Genomic DNA, 11,150 nt, shown 5'->3' on the forward strand with positions numbered 1-11,150 from the left:
ACTATACCCGGCGGAGACCATCGACGCAGAAGACGGCCAGCTGGAAACTCTGTCAAAACCGTCGAGGAAAGTCCGCATTATCTGGGACGCTGCGGCCAAGGTCGACGACGTGCCGCTCAATAGTGAACTTCTAAAAGGCTCAGATCAGCTCTCTTCCCTTCCTGCGATTCTCTTCCGTTTCTGACTACATATACCAGGTGACAGTCAGCTCCGATATCCAGGAAATGTTCCACTAGACGCAAATCCGAGAAGCAGACAAGAATTCCCAGTGTATCCGGAAGCGGTGCAAGCGATTATCGACGACCACTACGTGGACGAATATCTAGCTGACGATTGCGGCACGAAAGAATAAGCAGCAAAGGTAGCACGTGCAGTACGATACGTTCACGGCAACAGAGGGATCAAAATGCACAACTGACGGTCCAATAGCAATAAGGTTCTAGAACTGCTGGGAGTAGTTTCACTTGCAGAGGAAATGCAGCTGAAATTCGTCGACGGTGTGACGATAGAAAGAGTGCTTGGAATGTTATGGAACTCTTCCACGGACGAACTGAGCTTTACCTCCCATAAGAGTAACGCAGGTTCAACCTATTAGTATTGCTCTCACCGTTCCTCATCCGTCCTAATCTAGGACATTTGGAAAGAAGGCACTGAACGGGACGAGTTAAAGTCATGGTCGATTCCCATGCTGGAGCTGCAAGCGTTCGTCTTGGGCGTACGTTGGTCGCTGTGCGTCTGGGAAACCCACGAAGTCCCTTTTTCAAAATGGTTTTTTAACGGATTCCGGTACAGTCTTGACCTGGACCCTAGAAATTACCGGCAATTCGCGTCGTTTAGAACAAACGAGTTTCAAGAGCACACCACGGCAAGCGATTAGAGATGGGTGCCATCGAAGTCCAACTAGTATTGGGCAAATCTGACTGAGACATCGATTTTTGTGAATCGATTCGAATCGGATTAGCAGAATCGATTCTCGGATTTAATCGTATGCTTTGAATCGATGTTTTCACATCGATTCGATATTATAAAACTGAGAGAGAGGAGACAGCTCACTGACAGCCACGATGTTTACATGTCTTCCTCTGACTTCTTTTTACAACTTTTAGCGCCACACAATGGTTTGAAAAATATTATTGGTCAAAAATGAATTGCATATTGAGTTCGTTGCAACAGAGCATGGAAAATAAATGGATTCGTTGCGCTGGTCGTGGGAAACTGATCATTAATATTTTATCTTTTTTAAATACAACAAACGAGGCAAAATTTTGATAAGATCTTTTGGATATTTAGCCACTCCACACCATCAATGTGCGATTTTCAGCTCGGTTCGCGGTGACAGTTTGTGACAGGTCCTCCTTGACATTAAGTAGCACGCAATCGAATCCAGCTGTCTCCTCTCTCTCAGTTATAAAATATTACAAAACTATAAAATGATTCGTTTGCTTCATGTAGTTCAAGTTCATGGTATGTTTTACTTGTCTAAATAAATTAAATATTTAAATTGGAGATTGCACATCGAACATTCCGCAACTCTTAATCGAAAATGGATATAACGTTAAAACAGTGCATTCTGAAAAATAAAAATGAAATTTAATATTTATGAATCGAAAGAAAAATCCTGAGATCTAGATATTCCCCAGAACTCTGAGCAGTATTCCCCAAGAATCTTTAAAGAGACTGTTCCAGAATTCTGATAGGAGTTCCTCTAGAATTATGAGAGAGATTTCTTTCGAATGCTGAACATGATTACACCAGAATCCTGAGCATTTTGTGGAAAAGGAAGCAAGACTCTTCCGGTATCTTGGTAGGAATTCTCTCTGAATTCTTCCTAGATTTCTGAGAGAGATTAGTCCATATCTATAAGCCGGATTGTCTCAGAGTCTCGAGAGGAGTTCTCCCAGAATCATGTGATAGATTGTCTCAAAATCCTATGAGAAGCTTTCCCTTCCCCCAAAATGTTCCAGAATCCCAATATGATTTCTCCCAGAATCCTGATAGGAATTCCAAGAGCGATTCTTCCAAATTTTTAAATTTAATTCATCTAGAATACTGTGAAAGATTCTCCAAAAAAAAAGATGTTCGGAATTCCGAATTCATTCCAAGAAACTTAAATGAAATGACCCAGAATCCTGAAAAGGGGAGCTTAGAGCCCTAAGAAGGATTACTCCAGAATCGTGGAAACGATTCCCTCAAAATACTGGGCTGGGCCAAAAAAACCTGAGGTATATTCTCACAGAGTTCTTGGAGATAGGATTCCCCTAGAATCCTGAGAATAATTCTTCTAGAATCCTTTCAAGTATATGCTCCCAGAACTTTCCTACGACCCTGGATAGAATCCTTTAAAATGATGAGAATAATACTGCCAGAATCCCGAAAGGTATTCCCCAGAATTCTGCGATTGATTCCCCTAGAATCCAGACAGGGATCATATGAGGGGTTCTTCGAGATTCCTCAAAGAAATACGTCTAGAAACCTAAGGATTTTTCCGAAAATCTGATAAGGATTCTTCCTGGAAGGGATTACGAAAACTTCTATAATGGACTTCCCCAGCATGAAGGAATTCTCTGGAGTTCTGAAAATATTCCCACAAAAAAAAAACAGAAAAAATTACCGCAGATTCCTGAAAGACATTCCCTCAAAAACTTTGAAAGGACCCCCCTAAACTCCTGAAAGGGATTGTTCAAGAACTCTGAGAGTGATTCCTCTAGAATAATTTAAATTGTTACTCCAGAATATCAAGAGAATCTTCCCATAATCTTGTCATGGATTTCCCTTGATTACTAAGAAGGACTCTCCCAGAATCTTGAAAAAGGGATTTCTGAGAGCAACTGCCCCAGAATACAAAAAACAGAACTCTACAGGGATTCTCGTAGAATGCTGAGAAGGATTTCTTCCGAACCCCAAAATAAATCACAAAATCTATGTGAGGGATTCTCCAAAATTCGAATTTCTCTAGAGAATTCTGCCCAGAATCTCGTGACAGGTTCTTCAATAATCAATAGTTCTGAAAGAATGTGCCCTAGAATATTGAAAAATATTGCCCCAGAATCCCGAGGATTTATGAGATTTATGAGATAAATTCCCCAGTATCTTGACGGGGACTACAAGAATCTTGAAGGATACCAGTAGAATCCTGTGTGGATTTCCCCCAGAATCCTGAGAAATATTCCCCCAGCATTTTGAGAGGAATTTCGCCACAATTCTGAGAATGCTGAATATGATTCTCTAAAAATTCTGAGAGGATTTCCTGAGAATGCCGAGAAAGATTTCCTCAGATTTCTGAGTGGGGTCCTAAGTGAGGGTCTTCCAGAATCCTTAGAGGAATAAACCCAGATTATCCAGAAATTTCTTATAATCCTGAAAGGGATTTCACCATTGGTAGAGAACCCTGGTAGGAAAAACCCCAAAATCCAGAAATGAACTCCCTTAGAATCCAGAGATTCCCTAATACTCTGATAGGTATTCCCATATAAAAAGAAACTCTTCCCTGTGAGGATACCCCTAAAATTCTGTGAGAGATTTCTTCAAAATGCCGAAAAACTATTGCACCTGCATCCTGAGAGACCTTATTCTAGAAAAGAGAGAAAGTCTCTTCCAATAGGAATTCTCCCTGAATTCTATTAAAAATTTCCCCAGAATCCTGCGAGAGATTATTCCAGTTTTCTGAGATGGATTCTCTCAGAATGTTCAACAGGAATTCTTCCAGAACCCTGAGGGTTTTCCTCAGATTCACGAGATGGATTCTCCCTGAACCCTGTGACGGTTTGCCTCAGGATCCTGAGAGAAGTTTTTCCTCGGGATTCTCCCAGAATGCTTAGACGGATATCTCCAGAGCACCCTGGCGGATTCATCCAGAATCCTGAGATGGATCTCTTAGAATTCTGAGAGAAATTCTCCTGAAGTATTGAAAGACATCCTGTTAGAATTCTAAAAGAGAGAGGGATTATCTACATTTTAAAAAATAATCAATCTAGAATCCTGAGAAGAAATCTAAAAAAAAATGTTCGGTATCCAGAGATGAACTGACCTAGAATCTTGAGAAGGATGCGCTAGAACCCTGAAAGGGGCTCCCTAGACCATAAGGAGGATCCCTTTAAAATTCTGAGAAAAATTCACTTAGACTCCTGGGAGGGATTGCCCAAGAAACCTGGTATACAGGTATGCCTTGATTTAGTGGACGCTAGATTATATAGACACTCGATTTTATGTACTTTGATTTTGTGTACATTTTACATTTTTTAATGGTTAAATTCTGCAGTGCATTCCGGAAAAAAGGTAATTTAATATTTTTGAATCGAAAGAAAAATCGAATGTAAAAAATCGCCGATTTGTGGGTAACCGAGGATCACCCACGCACAACTAGCCAATGAGGCATGCCGTATGAAGCTTGAGATTTCAGGACTGAGTGAAGTCCGTTGGCCGATCTTTAGAGAACACAGATTGGCGTCGGGTCAAATTCTGCTATACTCAGGACTACGCGGCGAAAACGCTCCTCGTCACTGTGGAGTTGGTTTCCTGCTCAGTACTCAGACCCACGGGTTCGCATTATTCAATGTTACGCGCCAACCGATGCTGCCGAATCGCAAGACAAAGAGAACTTTACAGTCAACCATATTGTTGTTGAGACCATATTGTCACGCTCCGTAACGTCTTACAGCAAATCAATGATTTCTGTGAATCTCTCTACCTGGTGTTCATTGATTACGAAAAAGACCGTCTCAATCACGAAAACATGTGTGAAGCCCTTAGGCGCAAGGGTGATAATAGAGACGAACCAGCCAAGGGCTGAAAGTCTCTTTAATAAAGACAAATCAATCAATCAATCAGCAAGGGTGTCCTTGAGAAAATTGTCGGCCTCATTGAAGCACAGTACAGGGCATTTTCGTACAGAGTACGATGTTTTGTCTGCAAGGATGTTTTCGATCACCTGGCAATCATTTGACTCATTTATCCATAGCTTAGTGCAGATGCATAATATTGAAATGAGGTGTTCGGCAAGCTTGTAGATAAATGTTTTGCTATAATTATCACCAAGGACGCCATATCCTAACTCTCATATATACGGCGTGAGAGCGCTTAGTATGAGTAGGTGGTACTAAAACTTTTACGCCGTCAATAGAGTTACAATATGGCGGCGTCCTTGGTGATAATTGTAGGAAAAGCAATAATCTATACGTTTGTCGAACATCACATTTCAATATTAGACTTCTGAACTGAAATATAGACAAATGAGTCAAATGATTTCCAGATGATCGAAAACATCCTTGTTTGTCTGATCCCATCCGGGTCGTTTGTGGAGTAAGGCAAGGATGCATACTATCACCGCTACTGTTCCTCATCGTAATCGACGAGTTCCTGGTAGGTGCAATTGACCGTGGACTAAATCGTGGATTGCTGTCGCAGCCCATTACCATGAAGCACTTAAATGACTTCGAACTGGTTAATGACGTTGCACTCCTAGCTCAACGGGGCTCTGAAATGCAGAGCAAGCTCGATGATCATCCCAATCGCTCCTCAGCGGCAGGTCTTACCATCAACGTCAACAAGACCAAACCGTTGGATGTAAACACGGTCAACCCTTCCAGCTTTACGGTAGCTGGGCAACCAGTGGAGAATGTTGAAAGCTTCCAATATCTTGGTAGCCAAATGGCGGCCGATGGCGGCACCAAGATCGACATACAGGGGATAGACAAAATGATCGGGACAGGCAAAATTTTCACTTTTCAAAAAGTGTTCAACTAGCTGTAACTTTTCGAAAAGTGCATCAAATATTCTCAAATTTTTACTGTAAGTTCATCAACTAGATGTGTATCAGTGGTCCAAAATTAGAAAAGATCGGGCCATTCTCCACAAAGTTATAAAGATTCTTGAAAAAGGTAAAATTATCCGATAGCCAACTTTGAGCTGTTATATCTCCGGATGCAATGAACCGATTTAAATGAAATATTGACCATTTATGACTTATATAATGAGCTTTGGAAAACTATTGACTTAACTTAATATTTTTAAAACGCAAGAAAATTATAACGATTAGATTATTTTTCTAATAAAACACCAAATTTTCCAAAATATCAACATCGTTTCAAAATTCAAGATGCAAATTATAGTTCATTTAATTTCCCTCTAATTGACTTATACATAAATGCGTTTTGAAGGAAAGTAACAACATAGCCACCAATAAATTGAAAAAGTTATAGAATGCATATTAAAAATGGACCAATTTACTAAAAAATCGTGAAAAAATTTAAATCGCTATTATTTTGTCTCTTGTTAAATATTTCAAGTTAAGTTAATTGTTTTCCAGAGTTTATTACATAAGTCATAAATGGTCAAAATTTCATTTCAATCGGTTCATTGAATCCGGAGATATAACAGCTCAAAGTTGGCTTTCGGATAATTTTACCATTTTCAAGAATCTTTATAACTTCGTGGAGAATGGCCCGATCTTTTCTAATTTTGGACCACTGATACACAGCTAGCTGATGAACTTACAGTAGAAGTTTGAGAATATTTGATGCACTTTACGAAAAGTTACAGCTAGCTGAACACTTTTCGAAAAGTGAAAATTTTGCCTGTCCCGATCATTTTGTCTATCCCCTGTAGGTGCATGGATCAAGAAGGCGAGGGCTGCTTTAGCGAGCTTAAGAAATGTATGGAAAAACAACCAGATTAGTCGACGCACCAAAATCCGAATTTTCAACTCGAACGTGAAATGTGTAATGTCGAATTCGTTTATTCCCGACGGTGCAGCAATTGACACCGGAAAAACGAACGGTTTCGGTGCAATTTGTTGACAGCTTATGATGGTATTAGTAAGAGCGCGTGATAGCGTCAATGAAAACAATAAAGGATATTGTTGTCAGCGCGCAATTCCACTGGACTGGCAACGCTTATCCATATACTACCACACGAATAAACAGCACTACCTTCGATAGTAGGTAGACACAGCGAACTGTCAGGGAGATGCGGGAAGATGATAAGGGATAATTGATGAAATGTTATTGCTATTGCGGCCTAAACGAACACACTATTTTGTTAAAATTTGTTTCTCTAAAAACTACATGAAATGTTAGTGAATTCTTAATCTAGTGTTAGTCAAAGTTAAAACCTAAATACCTATCATTCGTTAGTACGGTAAGAGTGAACTATTATGAATTGAACATGCAAATTTCTTACTTGATTCTTACTTACTAAATTAGCTTAACCTACACGAACCACTCCCGATTGATTACGGATTAAATTGATCCCCAATTACACGAATAATTAGTTGGTGAGTAACTACTGCAGATTAAATTATATGTACACACTCAATCTTGGTTTCCCTGTTCGGTAATTTATTTTACGGGTTTTGATCCGCAAAATACAAAAAGTACTGAGATTTCAGCTTTTTCATTCACTAGTACTGATCTTCAGCAATAATTTTTGACGTTTTACTGAACACCGTAACATTGCGTACCGATAATTCAGCAAAAATTCAGATTTACTGAAAAGAGTCAAAAGTCAGTAAAAACCAAGTACCGACTTTTCGGCATAAGATTACTTTCACTGAGTTTTCGTCAAAGTAAAATGTAAACACTCAGCTGCGCACGCACCTAGCTGTCAAAATAATATTTCCAAAGATGAAGCTCGCTGATCCTGGATTCCAACGACGGCATCGAAATGTCTTCAAAATAAGAGAAGATTCCTATTTAATGTTTCTAATTCCGATTCATACGCTCCTGCTGCTTTTTTCTGGTAAGTATTAGAAGGCATAAAATTGGAACCATCTGCCAGGAGTAATTAATTATGCAACTTTTGGTTCAGCCACTTCAGCTGCTGCACGGATTGAGCACCGGCAGGATAATCCAGCAGCCTTGTATTTACGTTGCCTTTCAATATACACCGAATTCAGTCTGCCGGAATTGTAATAAACTGTTGTACTTCACGGCGTTTGTAATCTTTTCAAGAAAGGCTGGCAGCAGCAAATGGATCGGGTGCTGGAAACATATTGAAATTGAAAGATTTAGGAAACATGAAACTGGGGAGGGACCAAAATCTTTTTCAGAACTGAAAAAGTCAGTAATGGGGAAGTAAACCAAAAAAATACCGAAAAAGACAGTAACATCTGCATCAACTATTACTGACTAAGTCAGCTTTTATTTTGACAGCTCGACTTTTTTGCTTTACTGAGTTTTCGGTACTTAGAAAATATTACTGACTTAACTCTGCTGTTCAAAAACCCAGTAAAATTTTACCGACTTCGGTAATCGAATCTGAGTGTGTACAATTAGATTAGGCATGCTGTGAACAAGATTGATCTGTAAAATCCATAAAACACCTTTAGGTATCCCATGCAACATTTACCGTCAGAGCATCAATTGCCGTCTGACTCCGAGCGAATAGTAAACGTGAGTAGAAGTCTTGTATACTTATGTAAACATGGAAAAATTCAGTTAAATCGTATATTCTATTTACCCAGGAATTTTATAATCCACCTTGGATTCGAATAAACGGATTATAAAAACGGAATCTGCTCTTTGTTGTATGGTGAGTCAACAGGATATCAAAGATAAACATAATCAATTTTTTCACGATTTCCGTGATGAACAAAATTATTTTTATTTATTATTATGTTTTTATTTTCTATATACAGTTTAACAATTTTAAAAGTTTTCAGAAATCCACTTGTACATGATAAACTTGTGATGATAAATGTTACTTGAAAATTGTTATCCAATGTTTCAACACTCCTGCATTATTTATCTTCTTCAAATTCTTGTAATATCATAATTTTTCAATTAAAAGCAACTTTTTAGAATTTAACAATTTCCGTTGCCCAATAAAAAAGGATGCTAACATACAACTGTAAACGATCTACGTGTACAAATTTAAAACAAAAAAATGTTATAGGCTGTTCAATAGAAAACGTTTAGCTACAACGTAATAGGAAAATAAATAAATGCTTTTTAAAACATAACGTTATTGAAACGCAACTCATACTAAAAACGCTTTAATCATCCTTTAGCGACATTAGTTTGACTTTCAATGTAATTCATAAATTCAATATTTGTTGTAAGAAAAAAAAAAAGAATTTACAATTTTTGAAACTGTTTGTACCCACACAATGTTACTTCAGTAATATTTCAGTCCAATTTGAATTACATAATAGATTTTTATTCTATTCTGGGCTTATTAAAACTTTATTACGTCATTTTTTTTTTCATATATGTATCATAGATCACCATGTGACAGAAAATTCTAACGATGAAAATCATTAAAAGTAATCCACATATTTGCGATAATCAAAAAAAAAAAATAAATAAAAAAAATAGTGATGGGAAAAATATACGTTAAATCAACTCTTTGAAATTTCATGTTACCGATAAATTTTGGAGATTCCTCAGAAGTTGAAAGACGTAATAATCATTGATCAAGTTTAAATAATTTTTAAACGCACAGATTTGCTGTTTGAAAATTAAAACATCTCAAAATAAACGAATATTCAAGAAAACTGTTTACCTAATGCCGAAGAGAAAATCATCATTCCTACCAAAACAAAACCACGATACAAGTTCAGCGATATGCATATATTGGTAGAATTAGCTTTGTACCTGCTACACCGCGTTCAAACTGGGTGTAGCACTTTCTTGCACCGGTGCCAATCGGGTGTCAAAACAGAACAGTATCTGCAAATAAACGAACGGTTTCGGTGCAAGTTTGCTACACCCGGTGGCAAAGCGGTGCAGGCGGTTCAAATAAACGAATTCGACATAAAACTTGGTGTGTATCAGTGGAGAAAACTTCGGCCACACTCTACACAGGAGCGGGAACGAAATCTGCAAACCAGTCTTAGATTGGAACTCAGTTGGGCATCGCAGCAGAGGCAGACCCAGAGCCTGAACAACGAAATCAAGCAAGTAGACCGAAAATTGACCTGGCCACAGGTCAAGGCGATGGCTGACAATCGCCCAGGATGAAGATCTTTCAATCTGGCCCTTTGTACCACAATGGGTGGTTCTGCTGAGACCGATGTCACGGTTGGCACTGTTTGATCTACAGGAGTTTTTTGAGATCCCGGAGGACTCCGGACCACACCCGGGGGAGACTGTCGGCGCAGGAATCGACAGGCTGGCATGCGTTGCTCCCAAAGTGTCGCGTACGCGGACATTAGGCTTCAAGCAGGCATTGCCCCAGTCGGTGAGGACATTACGTCAAGAAGAAGAAGTTGTAGAAGGGGAAGGAGAAGATGTAGTAGTAGAAAATGTTTTTGAGAGTATATCCTTACTTCCAGCTTGGTCGGAGCCTCAGGAAGGCTTGTTACTCCTTTTGTCGCGTAAGAAACTGTGTAAACTAAAAAAAAACTGTCCAAATTATTTTAGCCTGCACTTCACAAACGCCACCAAAGTGTGCCAAGATTGAATTCGCTGCGATTGCACATCAGGTTGAGGATGGCGCGCGGTTCGACCGGTGGTTGGCGGATGATTGCATGGAATTCACGAACGACAACGGCGCGGCGACTGCTGTCCGCCTGCTCGATGATTCTGCAAGTGCCCATATTCTCGATTCATCGTCGTTGTCGCCGTAGACTGCCTGATTAGCCGTCGTCGTCGGTGTGTCCGTCCACCTCGGCTGTGCGGTAAGCCCTTAGCTCCGGCGCATCATGGCAGTGGCAACGATGTTCTTCTGTCGTGTCCAGCCGTAATTAGATGTGACAGCAGAGTGCACATTCGGGACCAAGTTGTACTCACGCTTTACTCGAATGAGGTATGTTCGGTAGGTTGGCTTTCTTTTGCATATCGTCTAGGGTTGGTCTCCGAACTCTTCGGCGTAATACACCCTTCTTGCACTGGGGGCACATTTAGGATGGATAGAAGACGTGTGATGTGAAAAGAGCACACGTTGGACCGATGGAATGGATGGGAGGTATAAATGAAGTGATTACTCGATAATGAACTGCAATTGCGAGACCAAACACATGTCGCACGATTTCTCATTCAGGGAAACGTGCGTGTGTTCTGCAAGCCATATGTTGTTTCAATGACATTTTATTTCTTGCCGTGACTGCACCTGAACGCTTCGCGCTAGTGGTGTTGTCTTGTCATTAGAAGTGTAATTGATCTTTTATTACAGTTTTTTTCTGTATCAATCTTTTCCTAAACTAATTACCTTGG

General features: G+C 39.5%; 1 long non-coding RNA gene across 2 annotated transcripts; it reads left to right on the forward strand.

Annotated features, from left to right (window-relative positions):
• The first annotated feature begins 6,847 nt into the window (after window positions 1-6,847).
• Window positions 6,848-8,539, forward strand: LOC115269760 (uncharacterized). Of its 2 annotated transcripts, XR_009996999.1 has the most exons (4): window positions 6,848-7,134; window positions 7,200-7,270; window positions 8,324-8,387; window positions 8,459-8,539. It is a non-coding gene; the product is annotated as an uncharacterized LOC115269760 (long non-coding RNA). The 2 variants fall into 2 exon arrangements; XR_009996998.1 differs by having other exon boundaries at window positions 8,324-8,535.
• The last annotated feature ends 2,611 nt before the right edge of the window (window positions 8,540-11,150 follow it).

The sequence above is a fragment of the Aedes albopictus genome, chromosome 2 (assembly GCF_035046485.1).
Source record: "Aedes albopictus strain Foshan chromosome 2, AalbF5, whole genome shotgun sequence".
In the NCBI taxonomy this organism is placed as follows: domain Eukaryota; kingdom Metazoa; phylum Arthropoda; class Insecta; order Diptera; family Culicidae; genus Aedes; species Aedes albopictus.